Here is an 18481-nt window from a genome sequence, read left to right as displayed (position 1 = left end):
TGAATTCATCCATCTAATAGGGATGTACTTCCAATTTCTTGAATCCCTTGAGATGTTTGTAGTTCCTTTTTGCCAGATGAGATCTCAAGTCTATCAAACTTAAAAACAGATGCTTTGGGGGAAAGTTTCTGTCTATCCCAAGAATCAAGTTACGTACTATTTCTATGGAATATCTATTTAACCATCTCCTGACAGTGAAAGCAGCATGTTCAACAAGTTACTTAACTTCAAGATAACCAACTGTACCTTTAAAAAAAAGGAAACCCACAAACAATGTTTTCTGATCTAATTCCCTGATGCCTTTTGTTGCATTGTCTACAAAAATGATGCTGTGGTAGCATATACCCTCTGAATAGCTTCTCTAGTGATGGATTTATATTTAGATAGCTATGCTTTCTCATCCATTTTGCCTTGTAAACAAAGACATATATATATTTTAATGATAGTTGCCAAGGGTAATAGTGAGTATACTGAGTGGCTGATGAACAGAATGAAAATTATAACTGGTCCCATTAGCATCATGACCTAAACAATTGATATGTGTGTATGTGTGTGTATATGTTTGTGTGTGTACGTATATATATATATCTTTACACTTGGTATATATGTGTATATGTGTGTGTATGTAGTATTTATATAATGTGTATATATTTTTGTTGTTCATTCATTTTTCAGTTGTGTCCGACTCTTTGTGACCCCATTTGGGGTTTTCTTGGCAGAGATGCTGGAGTGGTTCATTTTACAGATGAGGAAAGTGAGGCAAACAGGGTTAAGTCACACAGCTAGTAAGTGTCTGAGGCCAGATTTGTACTCAGGAAGATGGGCCTTCCTGACTCCAGGCCCAGCACACCTAGAATTATTACTATATGTCAATTAAATTTGCTATGTAGATAACAAATGTTGTGTGAGAGAGTTGGCAATTCATTTTGGAAATATCATTGCTTTATCCTTGAGTGGTTGCTTTGTTTTAAAATATCAGATTGCTTTGTTCTTATGGTTCTATTAACTGTAGGTGTGTTCTTACTCGGTATGCTCCCCTGATCCCACATACAAAATTCTTTCAGTTACGTGCATTTGAAAACTTGTCTGCCATTCATTTTGCGTCAAGACGACATATACTTAAGCACACATCAAACTTAATTTTGATCCCCTTATCAATGTAACATTTTATAGATCTGAGAACATGGCTTCATGAACAATTTTATTCCCTTGGTGTAGAGTTACAGCACCCCTTAAAACTCTGTTATTTTCCCCTTGGCCCATTCACTGGGGTAGTTCTGGAGGGTTCTCTACTTTTTTGGTGGAAAGGGAAAAGGTCCAAGAGGAAAGAAAACCTATCATTGATAAGTAATATTTTTCTTCTTTTTAGAGTCATAATTCTCCAGACCTACTTCATTCTCCTCTGAGTTTCCTGCCAAACCTTGGTGCACTGATTGCAAAAAAGCCTCCACTTGGGGTCTCGTGGCTTCTCTGCCTTTGTCAACTTCTGTAAACAGTAAGTTTGATGCTTCTGTGAATTCTGGTGCTAAAAATTTTGTGCTTTAACTCAGCATAAGGAGAAGATGGAAAGGCTTTAATTTAGCATAAGGCATAAGGAGAAGATGGAAAAGCTCTCCACTAACCTAAATAAAAAAAATTTCCCCCACTCCTGCCATACCATATAACTTTAATTAATTAAAAATCTTTTTTTTTTGCAAAGATCTGTCTCTCTCTCCTATCTGTCTCTCTGTCTCTGTCTCTCTTCTTGTCTGTCTCTCACACACTGTCTCTGAATTTTTAATGGTCTTCAGAACAGTTTCAGGTTTCTCAAAGAAGATATGGGCAATAAAATGTTCTGGGCATGTACAAGTGGGTTTTTTGCTCTGCTTGTTGTCTTAGTAACTACAGAAAAACTAAACAGCTCACTGCACACATTTCCTAGCCTGTTTGGATTACTGCCAGAAGAGAATGTTCACTGACTCAGTGAGGCTTTAAGGAAAGTGTGTCTAAAAACATTTAAAGATGAATATGCAAACATTGGCCCCATTCACCTCATATCTCAGAATTTCCAAAGCACTGAATTGTGCTAAGAAAATTTGTGCTGGTTTGAGTGGTCCTGTACCCAGGGACATGATTTTTTTTTCCCCTTGGTGGGAGTGGTGGCAGGGGGAACCAGTTGCCTTTGAACAGTCAGGCAGTAGGAATGTTCAATCTGAATTGTTTTTCACAGCATCTCAAATCCACCACCTCAGATTCTTGGTTAGTTTGGTGGTTTTGGTTTTTTTTTTTTTTTACTTTCTGAAGTATCCAAAAAGAGTACTTTGCCATTTGAATGAGAACATATTTTCTATCCGGGTGTTAATGAGGCTCATTGGTGTCTTTTTAAAATAGCAATCAAAATGGTGACTGATTTTTAAAAAAAATTCCAAGGAATTTTCCTTGTCAGCCTTTAATGATTTCTCTCTGTGCTGGCTCCCTTGAATCTTGTAACAGTTAATCATTAGCCTAACTCGTATTCTGGGTTGACTGGGGAAAACTTAAAACCTAGAGACTTAATATGCATCAAAGTAGTATATTCAATTAAAAACTTTTTATTAATAATACAAATTAGCTATCATTTTAAGTTCACCATTGAATTGTTCTAACAGCCAACTCTAAGCCAGGTAGGTTATAATTTTAATTTCAACAATGACTCTTAGCAACTATGAAGAGGAACCCTTGAGACTGTGCCTACCCACACTGGCAAAAATTTCCAAATAGTTCAACCAAGCTATTTCTTTCCCTCTTGGCAAAGCCTACACCTGTGATGAAGGGAAAAAGAGCTTAAAAAGAGGTGGGAGGTGGAGAGGATGGGCCTCACAAAGGGAGAGTCTGCTTCATTGACAATCAAAAAGGTTTTATCTGGGAAGTTCCCATCAAGATGGCAGAATAATTTTGGCACACAAGGACAAAAGAAAAGGAACAGAAACTTTGGAGGAAGAACAATCTTCCTCCTCTGTTGCCTGACAGAATATATTTTTGCTATCACAGAGAACCACATAAGAAATAGCAAGTTAATGGGTTTGATATGGAGGTATGCAGTTTTCCTAATTCAGCTACATTTACCTAGACAAGGGAGTATAGAGAGGGGTCATTTGAGAATCCATTAACAAATGCCATCTTATTTTTTGCATTATTCCCTTGAAGGTAAAGGTAAAAAGGTGATTAATGCTATAAATATGCTTCAGTGTGAACCTTTGTGTGTTCACAGAGATAGCAATGGCTCCTGATCACACAAGGCATTTGGGTGACTTAGCACTATGACTAATAAATAGCCTTTCCTCCTATACTCTAGCCTTCTTAAAAAAATTTATCATCATAGAAAATTTTAATAGGTCAACTCTATACAGTACTTTAATATTACATCTATTAGTAGTAATAAAGTCATCATCATCCTTTTGGTTTGAAATGAATTAGGCCTTTATTGGGGGGGGGTAGGTATTGTGGAAGGAGGACTGCATGTGGAGACTAAACCTTTATGTCTGAGCCCTTTAGCTGAGTGTATGAGATCCTTAAAGGCAAGTCCCTTAAACTTTCTGAGGATCAAGTTTTCTTACCTATCAAATGCAAAAAATAATTTGTTGCTTAGTCATCTCCAATTCTCCGTGACCCCATTTTGGGGTTTTCTTGGGAAAAATATTGAAGTGGTTTGCCATTTCCTTCTCCAACTCATTTTACAGATGAGGAAACTGAGGCAAACAAGATTAAGTGGTTTACACATGGTCATACATTGTCATGAGCTGAACTCATGAAGATGAGTCTTCCTGGCTCCAAGCCCAAAGCCCTATCTACTACACCACTTATGTGTCCTCAAATACTAATGTATTTCTTTTAAACAAATTGGGATAACATCACCTACTTCATGAGATTATTGTGAGTATTAAACGAGGTGACAGACATAAAATGCTTTGGAACTATGGAGTCCCATGCAAGGTATCCCAAAATGCTGTTTTAAGCTATTAAATAAAGCTGCCTTAAAACCTTTGGGACACCTTGAATAAATGACAGTAGCTATTATTTTTAGTCTGTCTTCCATTTCAAGTAATGCCCACCATCATCTCAGGAACTAGTTTCAGAATACATATTGAAAATTAACCACAATGGTGGGGGCAAGAAAACCACTTTGCATGAAGCAATTTTAACCACAGTATTTGATACAAACTGAGTCTCTGTGGGTATTCTGTAGCTTTTCAGAAAGAGAGACAGACAGACAGACAGAGAGATGGATGGATGAAAGAAAGACACCTACCATTTTAATTTCCCTGATTGCCATCCTTAGATTAAGAGTGATTTAGCCAAATTCCCAGAAATTTGGAGTAACAGAATCCTAAGCATATTTAATTCAATATTTATGGACCATATGCCGAATTCAACTTGGCTCTTTTGCAAATAGACTGAAGGCCCTTAAAAAGGGTTGGGAGAGCCAATCAATCAGGCCATCTGCAAATGAGCAGACTGAGGTCCATGTGGACCATATACTTGAAAAACTTCGTGATATTACCAGAGCTCCAGAAGTCTGTTTATAAAACAGAATGAATTTTTTTTTTGTTAATTGAAATGTTTTCTTGCAATTCCTTTAAATAAGGTTTAAATCATAGAAAATTGGTAAGCAGTGTATTTAAAAAAATAAAAAAAGAAGAAATCCATGAAAGATGCTGTGTGAGAGGCCTTTGCCTAAAAGACAAATTCGTGGGGCCTGGAAGATATGAAATGAGAGTTTATTTGGAAGAATTGACATTGTATTTCAGTTAAACATATATTAAGCACCGATGGTGTACAGACCTGGCCCTGCCCTCCATACAGTCATATTATGGGACTATCTCTGTGGCTTTAGAGCATGTGTTAAGAATGAAAAATCTGAAAGTGTAGGTGTGGTGCTACTGGAATGATTGGGATTATTTTCCCAGATAAGTCAGAAGTATACCATTTTGTTTGATAGCATCTCTCTCTTAAAGAAATTTAGGGAGTGGATCCTGGCTTCCTAGATTTGCCTGGCTTTCAATGGGGCAAAGTTGGAGGGGAAGAAACAGTACAGAGGAGCCATCTGGTAACCATTGGAACCCAGAAATAGTATCCTTCTCTTTGACCAGGCTTCATTGTCAAGATTTGGGCTGAGTCCTCTGCTGGGTGGTGCTTGTTTTTGGTACCAGATGCCAAGGGCAGTGAGGTTGTAAGAGTTGTAGCAATTCAGCATCAGGGAGTTCATACAGGGTCTTTGTGATGAAGTTTAGGATTACAGGGACCCCAGAATACCGAGGTTCAGGGCAGAGTTGTCTGGAAAGAATTTGCAGACTCAAGCAATCTTCTAGTCAAGTGGCAAAAAGTTTAATGTTAATAAAGGTGGGCAGAGCTCCTTTAGGGAACTTACAGCCTAACAGGAGTGACGCTAAAGCTTATATAGTAAAGGTACAGTGAGTTGTGTGGCAAGTACACTAATTGGGTAGGGGGGAGGTAGGAAGGAGCAAACAGTTTCTGTACCTTGGACATAGGCATCATTCACTACTGGCGTGACCTGGGGAGAGGGGAGCTTCTAAGCGGTCTGTACATCTGTACATCTACATCTGTTACAAGATAGCCCTGGGAGTTGATGTCTATAGCTTGACCTCTGGATTGTATATGGTAACTATGGGAATCCGTAATCATACATGATAGTTCTAATGGTACAAGATAGTCCTATTTATACAAGGGAAATTCTACAGAGGTCAGCTTGTTCTTGTAACAGGGAGAGATAGTTTGCCTCACTGGGCCCACTCATGAGTTATTGCCAGAGATAAGGTTTTTGGGTTAGGGAGAGATACGATCCTAGGGCTGGGGTCTAAGCACAAGTACCCCTTCATCGGGACCAAGTGCCCTACTACCCAGAGATGGTGGGAATATCATATGCCACAATTGTGATATTGTGATAGTGTATGCCACTTTCGGAAAGAATTGTTATTTAAGCAGGCCAGCAGTAACAGTTTCATTCATTCGAATCCTGGATGAGCTGTTATGAGTTTCTATATTCCTAGTTGCTATCTGTTTCCTGGGAGCTGGGCTTTATTCTTTAAATTTTAAAATATTGACTACACAGCCCACTCACCCCATAAGCTTCCCATTTTCTTTGCATTCAGCAGTTTGGCTGTAATTCAATTTAGCTATGGTGCTCTCCTTTCCCAGTGGTGCTCGTTTTGGAGAATGAACACTCTTTCATCCAATAGAAGATCCATAATGAGGATGATAGTAAATGGAAACCTCACCTTCCTCCAAGGAGAACTGAAGCTGTAAGAGCGCGGAGTAGTACTCATCCCTTGGTTTTCTCCCTGAAATAAGAGAGACTGAAAGAAGCCTTGGATGTAAGAATTGTTTGAGACGCTGAGGGCGTTGAAGGGAAAGAGTGTGGGTAAAGATCTCAGACTGTCTTCTGCCTGTGGGGGTGGGGGAGGGGACCTAGACCAGCACTGGGGAGGTTTAGCCATGCCTGTCCTTCCTCATTCTCATTCCTCATGTTTGCCGAGCAATAACTGCTTCAGTTTGTAGAGTTAAGTGCTTTCAGCTCTGTGATTTTATTGGATAATGCCACATACTGATCAATTCAACTCAGCCAACATTAAGGCCTTCTCTTGGGTTTCTCCTAGAGGGGGTCCCTCCTAGGAAAGAGATTCCCACTGTAAATTATTCAATTGACTTTCTGATACAAATCAATACGATGTAAATTTGGGTGGCAGAAACCAATTTTTTCCCAGGGCTTGATTGTTCCTGGATAAGCTGATTGCAAAGCTTCAGGGCTAGGAAAACCAGACCTGAAGGAATTGTAACCTGGAAGCTTGGTCAGATTGTCAGCTCAATTTTGTTCACTCCTACAATGATATCTTAGGATTTTTTACCTTTAATAAAATAAAAGGTTGTGAAGAAAACGATTCATTTTAAGAATATATGTGCTGCAAGTTTGTGTTGTAAATTGGGGTACAAACATGGTTTGGTGGAATGGTCACCTGCCACCAACATATTATGGTGGTATGGTCACCTGCCGCCAACATGTTATGGTGGTATGGTCGCCTGCTGCCAACATGTTATGGTGGTATGGTCGCCTGCCGCCAACATATTATGGTGGTATGGTCGCCTGCTGCCAACATTTTAGGGTGGTATGGTTGCCTGCTGCCAACATTTTAGGGTGGTATGGTCGCCTGCTGCCAACATTTTAGGGTGGTATGGTTGCCTGCTGCCAACATATTATGGTGGTATGGTGGCCTGCCACCAACATGGTATGGGAGAAAGAAGGCTGGATTGTAAGTCTAGGTCCTAGGCACCTCACTCATGGTCTCTGTGCTTTAGTTTCCTCATCTGTAAATTGAAGGATTTGGACCAAGGCCTTGTTTACCTGGCCCTTTTATTGGGGATAGGTTTTCTGGTTTTCTTATACCTGACATTCCTCTGAGCACATTATAATCCAGTGACACTGACCTTCTGGCTCTTTCTCAAACAAGGCACTCCATCTCCCAACTCTTGGCATTTTTTCACTGGTTGCCCCCTATCCCAGAAATTCTCCCCCTCCTCAATCTAAGGGCATCCCTGGCTTCCTTCAAGTCTCAGCTAAAATTCCACCTTCTAGAACAAGCCTTTCCCAGTCCTCATTAATCTTAGTGCCTTCCCTCTGAGACAGTTCCCAATTTATCTTGTCTATATCTTGTTTGTACACATAGTCCTTTTAGTCTTCCTCATTAGACTGTGATCTCTTTGAGTGTAGAAATTGATTTTTTTTTTGCTTTTTTCTGTTTCCTCACTGTTTAGTACAGTCCCTGGCCCATAGTAAATGCTAGTTAACTGACGAACTATGGGTTGTTGAGACACAGAAGGGATTTCCTTAAATATATCCCTCAAGAGAGGGAGTTTAATTCAGTGAGTATTTGTGTACAAGGCACACGGTAAGATGTTGACAGAGAAGAGATAATTTGGATGAGATATGGCCTCTATTTACCCTGTGAAGCTTTTGGGGACATGTGCTGGACACACAAAAATAACTTCTATGGAATTTTAATCCACTGACTTCATCAATATGATACTTTGCCAAAAGATGCATCTCTGAATCACTGAAGCCAACCCAGGCTGTGTCAGTCTGGTCAGTGACCTATCTTAGGTGAATCTATCTGTCCTGATGGTCTACCATTGGTGCTTGGGGCCGTTCTCTAGAAATCCTACGGATACCAGTGGGGTGTGTGGGCTACCTTTCATTTTTCCTTCTATATTCCGCATGACCAGCCCATCTCATTTTCAGGCAGACTTTTTTTTTTTCTAAAAGCATTCTTGATGCCAAGTCTCTTTTATAATTCCATGCCGTCCCTAGGGATGCCCTCTTCTGTTTGGACTCAGTGCAGGACATCCAACTATGACCGTGTCAGGCACATGTCTCCCTGATTTATTACTCACTGGAAATAAATCATTAAATACAGTGCCTTCATCTGTCTTTCTATTCTGCTTGAGTTTGACATGCACGTTGGAGGAGTTAGCCTGTAAGGAGGCACTCTGCTTTACTGACACAAATGCTTTTTTTTTTTTCTTAAATAGCCACAAGCAACAAGGACAGGAGATCTTCTACAGACCTTCTTTTCAGTGACTTGTGTGACCCTAAAGAAGTGATCTACTGTAGAATTTTGTTGTTCAATCATTTCAGCCTCATTTCACTCTTGGTGACCCCATTTGGGGTTTTATTGACAAAGAGACTGGAGTGGTTTGCCACTTCCTTCTCCAGCTCATTTTACAGATGAGGAAACTGAGGCAAACAGGGTGAAGTGACTTGCCCAGGGTCACATAGCTAGGAAGAGTCTGAAGCCACATTTGAACTCAGATCTTTCTGACTCCAGGTGGGGTGCTCTAGGCACTGCACTACCTAGCTGTCCTTTGTTTCCTCCTTAGACTTTTCTCGAGGATGATGATGGCGGTGGTCATGAGCATTTATTTAGCACTTTGAAATTTTCAACATCCTTTATATCTATTCTCATTTGAGCCTCGCAATAGCCCTAACAAGGTAGGTGCTGTGTATCCTTGTTTTGCAGATGAGGAAACCGAGTCCCAGAGAGGGTTAATTGGCTTTCCCAGGTCATACGAAGTTTCTAAGGGAGAATTTGAACTCAGATCTTTCTGACTTCAAGTCCAACACTAGCTCTATTCTATACCACCTAGGATGCTCTCAATACGTTGCTCTCAGTATTTTGTGGATTATTTTAATAAAATGTTGTTCACGTGGAAAAGGAGACCTGTCAGTAATAGAATACAATTATGCGATTATGGTATGAGAATGCCGCTGGAGGTCTGAGGGTGTGGCATAGGGTCACACAGCTATTTAGTGTGAGGCTGGATTAGAACTCAGGTCTTCTTGACCTCCCCAGGGCCAGCACTGTATCCACTGCCCCACCTCAGGTCTGCTTTGGACACGTTGAATTTAGTTTCTGCTGGGTGAGAAATTCCAGTAGAAATGCAAGAAAACTCTTTTCTTGTGGAAGATTCATTATTATTTTCTGAAACGAGGCATTTTGTATATCCCTACCCACACTTCTTGAGGCTTTGGGCTTCATAGTAACACATACACACATATCACAAAATAAATGCTTATGTACCATGGAGAGCAGTATATGTATTTATCAGAAATATCATTAAAAATCAACCTTCACCCCTTTCTGCTGTATATTGCATACTGGGTATCTGCATGTTGTCTCTGTCCCTCAGACGAGGGGTTCTTAACGTATTTTGTGTCTTCGACCCCTTTGGCCTACTGGTAAGGACTACGAATTCCTCCTCAGAATGTTTTTAAATGAATAAAATAAAATTGCTAAGATTACAAAGGAAACCAGTTATACTGATATACAATTATCAAGAATACTTAAAAAGAAACCAATATCACGGACCCCAGGTTGGGAATCCTGTCTCAGTCCCAGCTCTAGCGTTGAGGGCCAGAATCCATCAATCAATCCCCTTAATGACCTGTTTTTATAACTGTAGTCTAAAGACAAAACATATCTATTGCCAGATTAGTTTGTTTTTTTTTAATCCCCTTTCATATATATATATTTTTTCCTTTTAAAAATATTTTATTGAAGCCCTTTTTAAAAACTGTCCACTGGGTTTGCCATTGTTCTCCCACCATTAGAACTCTGCCTTGTAGATCCTCAAAAATTTCATCCCTCACCTGTTTATTGCCTTGTAACAACTAGATATAGTAAGCAAAACAAAGCAATGTGTTGCCATGACTAAAAACATGTCTGCATCTGGCTTGTACCCAATCTCTCCACCAAGAGCTAAGAGGTGATTTATAGAAGTCAAGAATGGACACTGCGTTGTTCAGTGTTCTTAATCCTCCCTTATGTTATTGTGGTCATTAGTCTCCTTATTTTGCTCAGCATGTCCCACATATCCTCTTAAAGAGGCCTACTTAGTGAATGGGCATTACCTCACTCTAAGTGAGTACATGAAAAGGCCTTGCCTGCAAGGGCCAGGGTCTCCCATTGCATCCTGGGCCATCTCCAGTCATCCTGAGGAATATCAGGCTGCTGGACCCTGGAAGAAAAAGTGAGGCTGGTGACCTTATACAGCCCTCCCTCACTCAAAATCAAAGTCAACTTCAAGTCATGTCATCCTTTCCCTGATGTCATGGTCCTCTTTGAGAACGAAGGAGAAACACAGCAACAACCACAGCCACATGCAACCTGTAATATATTAGGACACAGTTCTAAAAGAAAAAGGAAGAAAAATTTGTCATGCATCTTTCAGTCTATATAAATGCCAAGTGAAAAAAACCAGTCATTCGTGACTGGTTTTTCTTATCTTGCTGTTACCATTTAGACTTGACTCTTGGGGTATCTTCCATGTTTTTATTTTGAATAGGCATGCTTGACCTCTCTGGGTTAGTGAGAAACACATAAGGGTTTTGACTATGAATCGCAAAATTTCTTCAAATTTTTTAACCACCCCCCCCCTCCATTTTTATGCATTTCATGCAGAGAGAAAATTAAGAAAAAGGAACATCACTCTTAAAAAAAAATTTTATAGAAAGGTGTGTGTGTGTGTGTGTGTGTGTGTGTGTGGTCGGGGAGAACTATAAACTGATCTGAGTTATTGGCTTTAGACTCTGTTGGCACTTACAACATTCTAGGAAATAGCATGGAATATGTTTTTCTTCACTTCCATCATATAGCTATTAAATTAAGTGCAGAAAAGAGACAATCTAGTATCATGGACAAAAAGCTAGCCTAAGAGTCTGGAAGGTCTGGATTTTGGTCTAGTCTCTGACACACATAGGCTGTGTGATTCTGGGCATGCCATTTAATTTTAATGTTCCCATGCAACTTTCCAAGACTCTGAGTTGCAATGAAGGTGATGATCTGCACATTGGCAGAGGAATTTCTTCACTGGGAGCTCTCTATACCAATAAAATCACCAGTCCAATAGAAAAATGAATGTTGAAACTGGCATCGTATGGGGACATGTTATGTTGTGCTTGTCCACCAGTCTATGATGTTGTTCATTCAACAGACATTTAAGTACCCCTCCCCCCCAAACATGCAAGACCCCAAATTTTAAAACTGGAGGCCTTCTCCAATGCTGGAATTCCTTGGATGATAGGGAAGATTCTGAGTTTTCCAAAAAGACAAGCAGGCTTTTTCACAAACAGTTGCAGCTTTAATGGTCTGGAGAAGGGCCAGCTGAATGAGTCAGACCTCTGGTTGCCTGAAAAAAAAAATCTCTCCTGATGATGATGTCAGATATTAGTGACTCAGTTCTGCTGTAAAATATGTTCATTGGTGGAAATGTTAATGAGTTGAATAATTCTCATGGTCATGGCAGATGGTTTTCATGACCATTTATAATCCAAGCACTTGATATACAACTGAGACTGAGTGTTCCCTTTTGACTGAAATTAGTGCGAAGACATTTGTAAACTGCCTAGATTCCAGTTAAAATTGCATCTGTGTATTTTACACAGTGGAATGTTTTGTTTTGTTTTGTTTTATTTTGCTTTCTATCCTCTAGCTTTCGGTGTTGACAAGGGGAAAGAACTGTATTAAGATTGAGAATTTGGCTCCCAGGTCTAGTAGGTGGGAGGAGACAGTGCTGAGTAAATCATCTGCTATGTGACTGAATGTACCTGTGCTTCTCCGAGTATCGCCTGCCAAACACAAACAAGTTACCAAGCAACAGTAATGATTCAGCTGCTTGAAGAACGTCACTCCAATGAAATTTCCACCTTTTAAGTGTCTCTAGGAAATGTCACTCTTATAAGTCACTGGAGAACTATGATGATGGAAAGTGACAGAAACCATCAAATCATAGGCAAGAATCTAGGGACTAGAGGGTATGTAGACAGATGTTGGGATGGAAATTATTATATAGGTTGAATATTGTTGTTCACTTGTTTCAGTCGTGTCCAACACATTGTGACCTCATTTGGGGTCTTCTTTGCAAAGATATTGCAGTGGTTTGCCATTTCCTTCTCCAGCTCATTTGACAGATGAGGAAACTGAGGCAAACAGGATAAAGTGACTTGCCCAGGACCACAAAGCTAGTAAGTGTTCTGAGTCCAGCTAGCTGCCACCTAGCTGTTAAATGTAGACTTTTATTAAATAGGAAATGAGGGACTTGGGAGATGCTATTCTTTTCTTTTATATCCTAAAAAAAAAAATTTAAAGAAAGAAAAAAAAGAAAAATTTGTAACTTAAATTCAACAAAATAATTAAATAGCCATTTATTAAGTATAGTATCCATAGGGGAAAATAGGAAGAAGAGGGTTTTTATCCTTTCCCATCACTCAATCAGGATTGTTTCAAGGCATTGATCATTACAAACTAACTCTTCCTTCTTCAAATTTGCAATGGTTTTAATCTCTCTTCTGCATGTGTATGAGCATATATACATGTGTGTATATATGTATATGTACACACAGACACATTATTTTGTATTAAGATTATTACTGCATATGTCATGTCCCCTCCTACTAGACAATAAGGGGAGAATGGACAGAAATTAGGTCTTATCAGACTTATCTGTAGTGTCCATCATGGTGGGATGCACATAGTAGGTACTTAATATATTAGTTGAATTTTGGTTTGTTGACCTAGGAAATCAGTGGAAATATGCTAAGTACTAGATAAACATTTGATTCATTTTTAAAAGATACCACTGTTGCTAAAAATTCCACAAACTTAAATGATAGCCTAGTGTAATAATTAAACTCTTCTAGACCCTGAGAAGCCCTAGACTTACCCACTATTATTTGAATTTGGATGTCATCGGTTACAAAATAAATAGTTTTCTAACTTGCTTGTGGTATGCCACCGGCAATGTTTCCCCAAAGCAGGTATCACAGATATCTGAAATGTTTACAGACTCTTTAGATAACTTTTCCTTTCCGTAAAGCTCTTATGTTTATCTTGGGAGTACTTGAATTTAGTTTAGTTTGTAATATGAGAATGTTGCAAGGAATGATGAGAGGTTTCACAGGTGCCTCCAGGCAATGCTGTCCCTTTTTGATCAGAGGAAGGAGAGATGAGTCATGGTTATTAGGGACTGCCCACTGAGGGGGTGCTGAATCGGCCATGTAGCAATTTTGAATGAACAAAAAAAGAGTTGAGTTGCCTTCTCAAGGACTTGGAGAATTTCCTAGATTGATCAGTCCTGACATTTGCTCCCCACTTCATGTGATTCATAATGGAGACAAAAGACATTGTGGGCAGGAATCTAGAGAGAGCATTTGGACAAACTAGGAAGTCCAGATCAATAAACCCTAGAGAGGTTCTTAATCTGGAGTCAATAGACTTGGGTTGAGGAGGGGGGTGTAGGGGAGGGCCTATGAACTTGGACGAGGAGAAAAAATATCTTTATTTTCACTAACCTCTAGCTGAATATTAGCATTTCCTTCCACTATTTATGTAGGCACCACCATTCTTCTGAGTAGGGGGCCTTAGGATTTAGCAGTCTAACAAAGGGGTCCACAACAAAGAAAGAGCCCCGTGCCTTAGAGGCTTCATCACTGTTGTCAAAAGAAAGTAGAGTTGATAAGATCAGCATGGAAAAATGAATTTAGGAAGTGAAGGAATGGTACAGAAGGTTGTGTTGGCAGAGTGGGGTTTGGATTTCTGGTCCAGTACTTAAGATAAAGAATTTTCCAGGGCTTGTTGGGCTTTTAAGAGAATCAGGAGTGTGAAACCTCAGACTAAATTCTGCCCTCCACCCCCCCAAAAAAAGATTAAATAAAAAACAACAAACCTATAAGGGTAAAAGGAAGATGGGATGGCCAGGCTGATGACAACTGGCAATAAGATAGTACATGCTGACTCTCGATCCTGTTTTCTCTTCCAGGAATGAAAACTTTTGGACTGAGAAGGACAGAACAAAAAATGGTTAATAGGGTGTGGAAAATCATAACTGAGGAGATTAGGCAGCACCAAGCTGCCTTCATCCCCAGGCACTCACAGAGTAGGCGCAGAGTGTTGGAAAGCCAAATCTAACCTCTGAATTGCTGTTCGTGATCTTTTGAAAAATTATAGAGAACAAAAAAATAACAATAACTGAAATTTTCATAGCACTGGGAAGATTTGTTGTAGCTCTTTGTCACCCCATGGACCAACTGTCCTTGGGGTTTTCTTGGCAAAGAGACTGGAATGGTTTGCCATTTCCTTCTTCAGTGGATTAAGGCAAACAGAAGTTAAGTGACTTGGCCCGGGGTCGTAGCTGGTAAGTGTCTGAGGCCATGTTGGAACTCAGGTCTTCCTGACTCCACACCCAAGGCCATATCCACTTACTGAGCCACCTAGCTTCCTTCACTTGGAAAATTATCACGTGCTTTATGTGGCTTATTTCCTTTGTGCAAGCAAAACGCTCCAAGAGGAAAAAGGTAGTTTTAGTGGATTGCAGGCTAAGCATAGGTCAAGAGGTGAAGTGTTCCCACAATCCTTTGGACTGCCTCAGGAAGCGTAGTGTCCAGAATGGAGAGGGTAGGATTCCCACTGTAATCCTGCCTCTGTCAGACTGATACCAAATATTTTAAAAATGCAGCCTAGTGGTTGTTGGGTTTTTTGGTTTCATTTTGTTTTTTAATCTTAATTTTGAACCTTGTGAATCCTGGTTGCAAGTGAGATCTCACTTTAAATTAGAATGTGTTCAATAACTTGGCTAATGGCAATATATAGACACATTCAGGGGTTCCCAAGGGATTCATTCGCACTTCATACCTGGGAGGGAGTCCCAGCTCTGAAGAAAAAACATCAAAGCCTTGGCAGACTGAATCACGAAGAGACATTTTAGAAGTCTTGGGCAAAGAGAGAACATTTGAGACTTTGACAGGCATCCCAAAACATTTGCAGTGAGATGTTTTTTTAGTTAAAGTAAGGGGAAGTATTACAGTGTAGCTGCAGATTAACCTTGCCTGATAACCCTGGAATTGAAGGCTGTAATATTTGTATATGCTCTTTTTCCATATAAAAGCTTTCTTAAAATAACCATGAAGCTGAAAATAAAAGAATTGATCCTTTTCATGGTCCAACTGATTTCTTGCCATGACTTCAAAGTGTTTTCTTCTTCTACATAATGAAAACTTGGTGGGCTTATTCTTTATAGTTAAACCTTCAAAATAGACCCCTCCCAGTCTTTAAAAATTAGATAGTCTACAAATGTAGTTTCTTGATAACATGGTAATTAAAAGATCTCTCTCAAGGAAATTTGGCCTTTGCCTCAGGGTAGATAATGTCCTGGCTGAGTTTCGCTGTACTTCCATTTAAAATTATCATTATGATTACTACTAACAATAAATTAACATTTATATAGCACCTACTATGCGCAGCTAGGTGGCGCCATAGTGCACAGGGTCCTGGGACTGAAATCAGAAAGACTTGAGTTCAACTCTGGCCTCAGATGCTTCCTAGCTGAGTGACCCTGGGCAAGTCACTTAACCCTGTTTGCCTCAGTTTCCTTGTCTATAAAATGAATCAGAGAAGGGCACTTCAGTATCTTTGCCAAGGAGACCCCAAATGGAGTCACGAAGAGTCAGACATGTCTGAAAAAAGTGACTGAACCACAGCAGCAGCTATATACCAGGCGCTGTGCTAAGTGCTTTCCCATTACGATCTCACTTGAGCCTGCAATGTAGGGGCTATCTTTATACCCATTTTACAGACAAGAAAACTGAGACAGGTTAAGTGGGTTGCCCAGAGCCACACCGCTGTTAAGTTGCCTGAGGTCCAATTTGAACTCAGTTCTTCCTGACTCCAGGCCCCTCTATCCGTTCCATCACCCAGCTTCCTCCCCTTTTTTTTTTGGCTCTTTTTCTATTCAGAATAAATCGTATATTAAAACATCTTTAAATGTATAGATTACTATTCCTATTGCAATATGGCTCAGTGATTGTGCTTTCGAGCAGGGTTTCTTAACCTTTCGTTATGGCACGGACCCCTCTGGTAGTCTAGTGAAGCTTTTGGATCCCTTCTCAGAATAATATTTTCAACGCGTAAAATACACAAGACTTTGTTGTTGTTGCTGCATGGTCGTGTCCAACTCTTTGTGGCCTCATTTGGGGTTTTCTTGGCAAAGATACTGAAGTGCCCTTCTCTGATTCATTTTATAGACAAGGAAACTGAGGCAAACAGGGTTAAGCGACTTGCCCAGGGTCACCCAGCTAGTACATGACTGAAGCTAGATTTGAACTCAGATATTCCTTACTCCAGGTCTGGTGCTCTATCCATTGGGCTACCTAGCCGTCCTGTAGAAAGCTATTCTTTAAATAATTGTTTTGTGGTTTTGTATAGTTCTGGAATGACACGATCAAATGGATTTTTAACAAACAATTTAGCCAATATAATTAGGATATTGTAGATATGGTAAACGGTTTTTTAAAAAGCTGTAGGAAAAGAACTTTTATTTGGGGCTTTCGGGTTTTTTGTTTGTTTTTAGCCCAAGCCTGGTAATTGCATTGGTATGAAGAGCTCTTGGTGTGTAAAACTCCCTCCCCTGACTCAGACCAGTCACTCCAGTGGAACTTCTCTCAGAAAGTTGCTTGAGGCACTAAATAATGAGTGAGTTGCCCCATGGTCACTGCCAGTATGTTCCAGAGACATAACTTGAATCTGGGTCTTTCTGGTTCTCTATTCATGTCACACTGCCTTCCTAAAGTAACTTGAGTGCCCCTTAATTGTTGGTAAAGATATTCCTGAAATACTATGTGACTTTTTCTTTGAAACTTAATTTCTGTTTTTCCTATTTGTTTTGTCATAATATTAGTAAATTTAAAAAAAATTGAGAAAGCTGTACTTTGTGCATTTGACATACAGATATTGATGTGTTTGACTTTGGAAAGTGGTTTATTAGTATGCTGGCTTATGTTTAGATATTAAAATATTACCCTGTCCCTGGGGAACACATACAGTGGAATGATCCTCAAGCAAAAGAAATCTGTCCTGATTCTCCTTGTCTAATTCGGTTTGACCACAGTCATTCAACAAGCATTAAGTCCCACTGTGTACAAGGCACTGTGTTAGGCAATAGAGATGCCAAGACAAAAAACAAAGTTGTTCTTGTCCTCAAAATTACACTGTATGGGTTGGGGGTGGGGAGACAAGACATAAATTCAAGGTAAATTGATGTGGAAGAAAGAGCCAACATTTAGGGGAATGTGTGTGTGTGTGTGTGTGTCTGTCTGTCTGTCTACTGATTATTACCTTCTACTGGACTCAAGGGTTGGGATGCTACTCTCCACTAAAGAGACTCATTGATGATGGGACCACACATTTGGTCCATCTGGGCTCAATAATGGGGAAGCCTGTTTTTTAATAGGCATTGTTATTTTTTTCTTCCACTCTGCACTGTCCCCTCAAAGTCTCTGTTTTTTGGCCATTCAGAAGGCTTGGACTTCTCTTGTTGTTGGTGGTCATCTTCTGTGATGCAGAAATTCCCTTGCCACTTTGGCCAAGGGACCTAGAACTTAGACATCTCAAATTCACAGGATGGCCTTTAACTAAGCCTGTTTATATCCATCTCAAGGTCAATGTTGAGTTACCTACATGCAGAAAAGAAGTAGAGCGAAAGAGATAGCTAGAGATCCTGAGACCCAGTCTCAGGCTCACTTAGATGGTCCATGGCAGCCAAGGGACAGAAAGAAAATGGCTGGTTACCATGCCTCCATCCCTCACAGAAACTCCCCAGGTTAGATGATTGAATAACTTAGTCATCCCCAAAGCATTAAAAGTCACCATCACCAGCTGGATCTGTAAGATCAGATTTGGAGCTGGAAGAAGTTAGGAGTTAATGAACCTAATCCTTTCATTTTACAGGGGGGGAAACTGAGGATCAGGGATGTGACAATGACCAAGATCATACAGGGACTGTCAGAAATGAGACTTAAATTCAGGTCCTCTTAGCTATAAGGACCTTGTACTGGGCAAGCTGACATGGATGGCTGAAACGAGGACCCCTGGCTACCGATGTATATGGTTATATATGGTGTGTG

At 40.0% G+C, this 18481-nt stretch overlaps 1 protein-coding gene across 1 annotated transcript in view; it reads left to right on the top strand.

Moving 5' to 3' along the window:
• Positions 1–1397: 1397 nt before the first annotated feature.
• The window catches only part of SGMS2 (sphingomyelin synthase 2), a 64536-nt gene continuing 47452 nt past the window's right edge, over positions 1398–18481 (top strand). The window contains exon 1 of the mRNA XM_036764570.1: positions 1398–1495. The gene's annotated coding sequence lies outside the window, so the exon portion shown is untranslated. The remainder of the gene's footprint in view (positions 1496–18481) is intronic.

This window comes from Trichosurus vulpecula, chromosome 6 (genome assembly GCF_011100635.1).
Source record: "Trichosurus vulpecula isolate mTriVul1 chromosome 6, mTriVul1.pri, whole genome shotgun sequence".
NCBI lineage: Eukaryota > Metazoa > Chordata > Mammalia > Diprotodontia > Phalangeridae > Trichosurus > Trichosurus vulpecula.
Note: the sequence above shows the minus strand (reverse complement) of the source record. Positions and strands in the feature narration are given on the sequence as shown.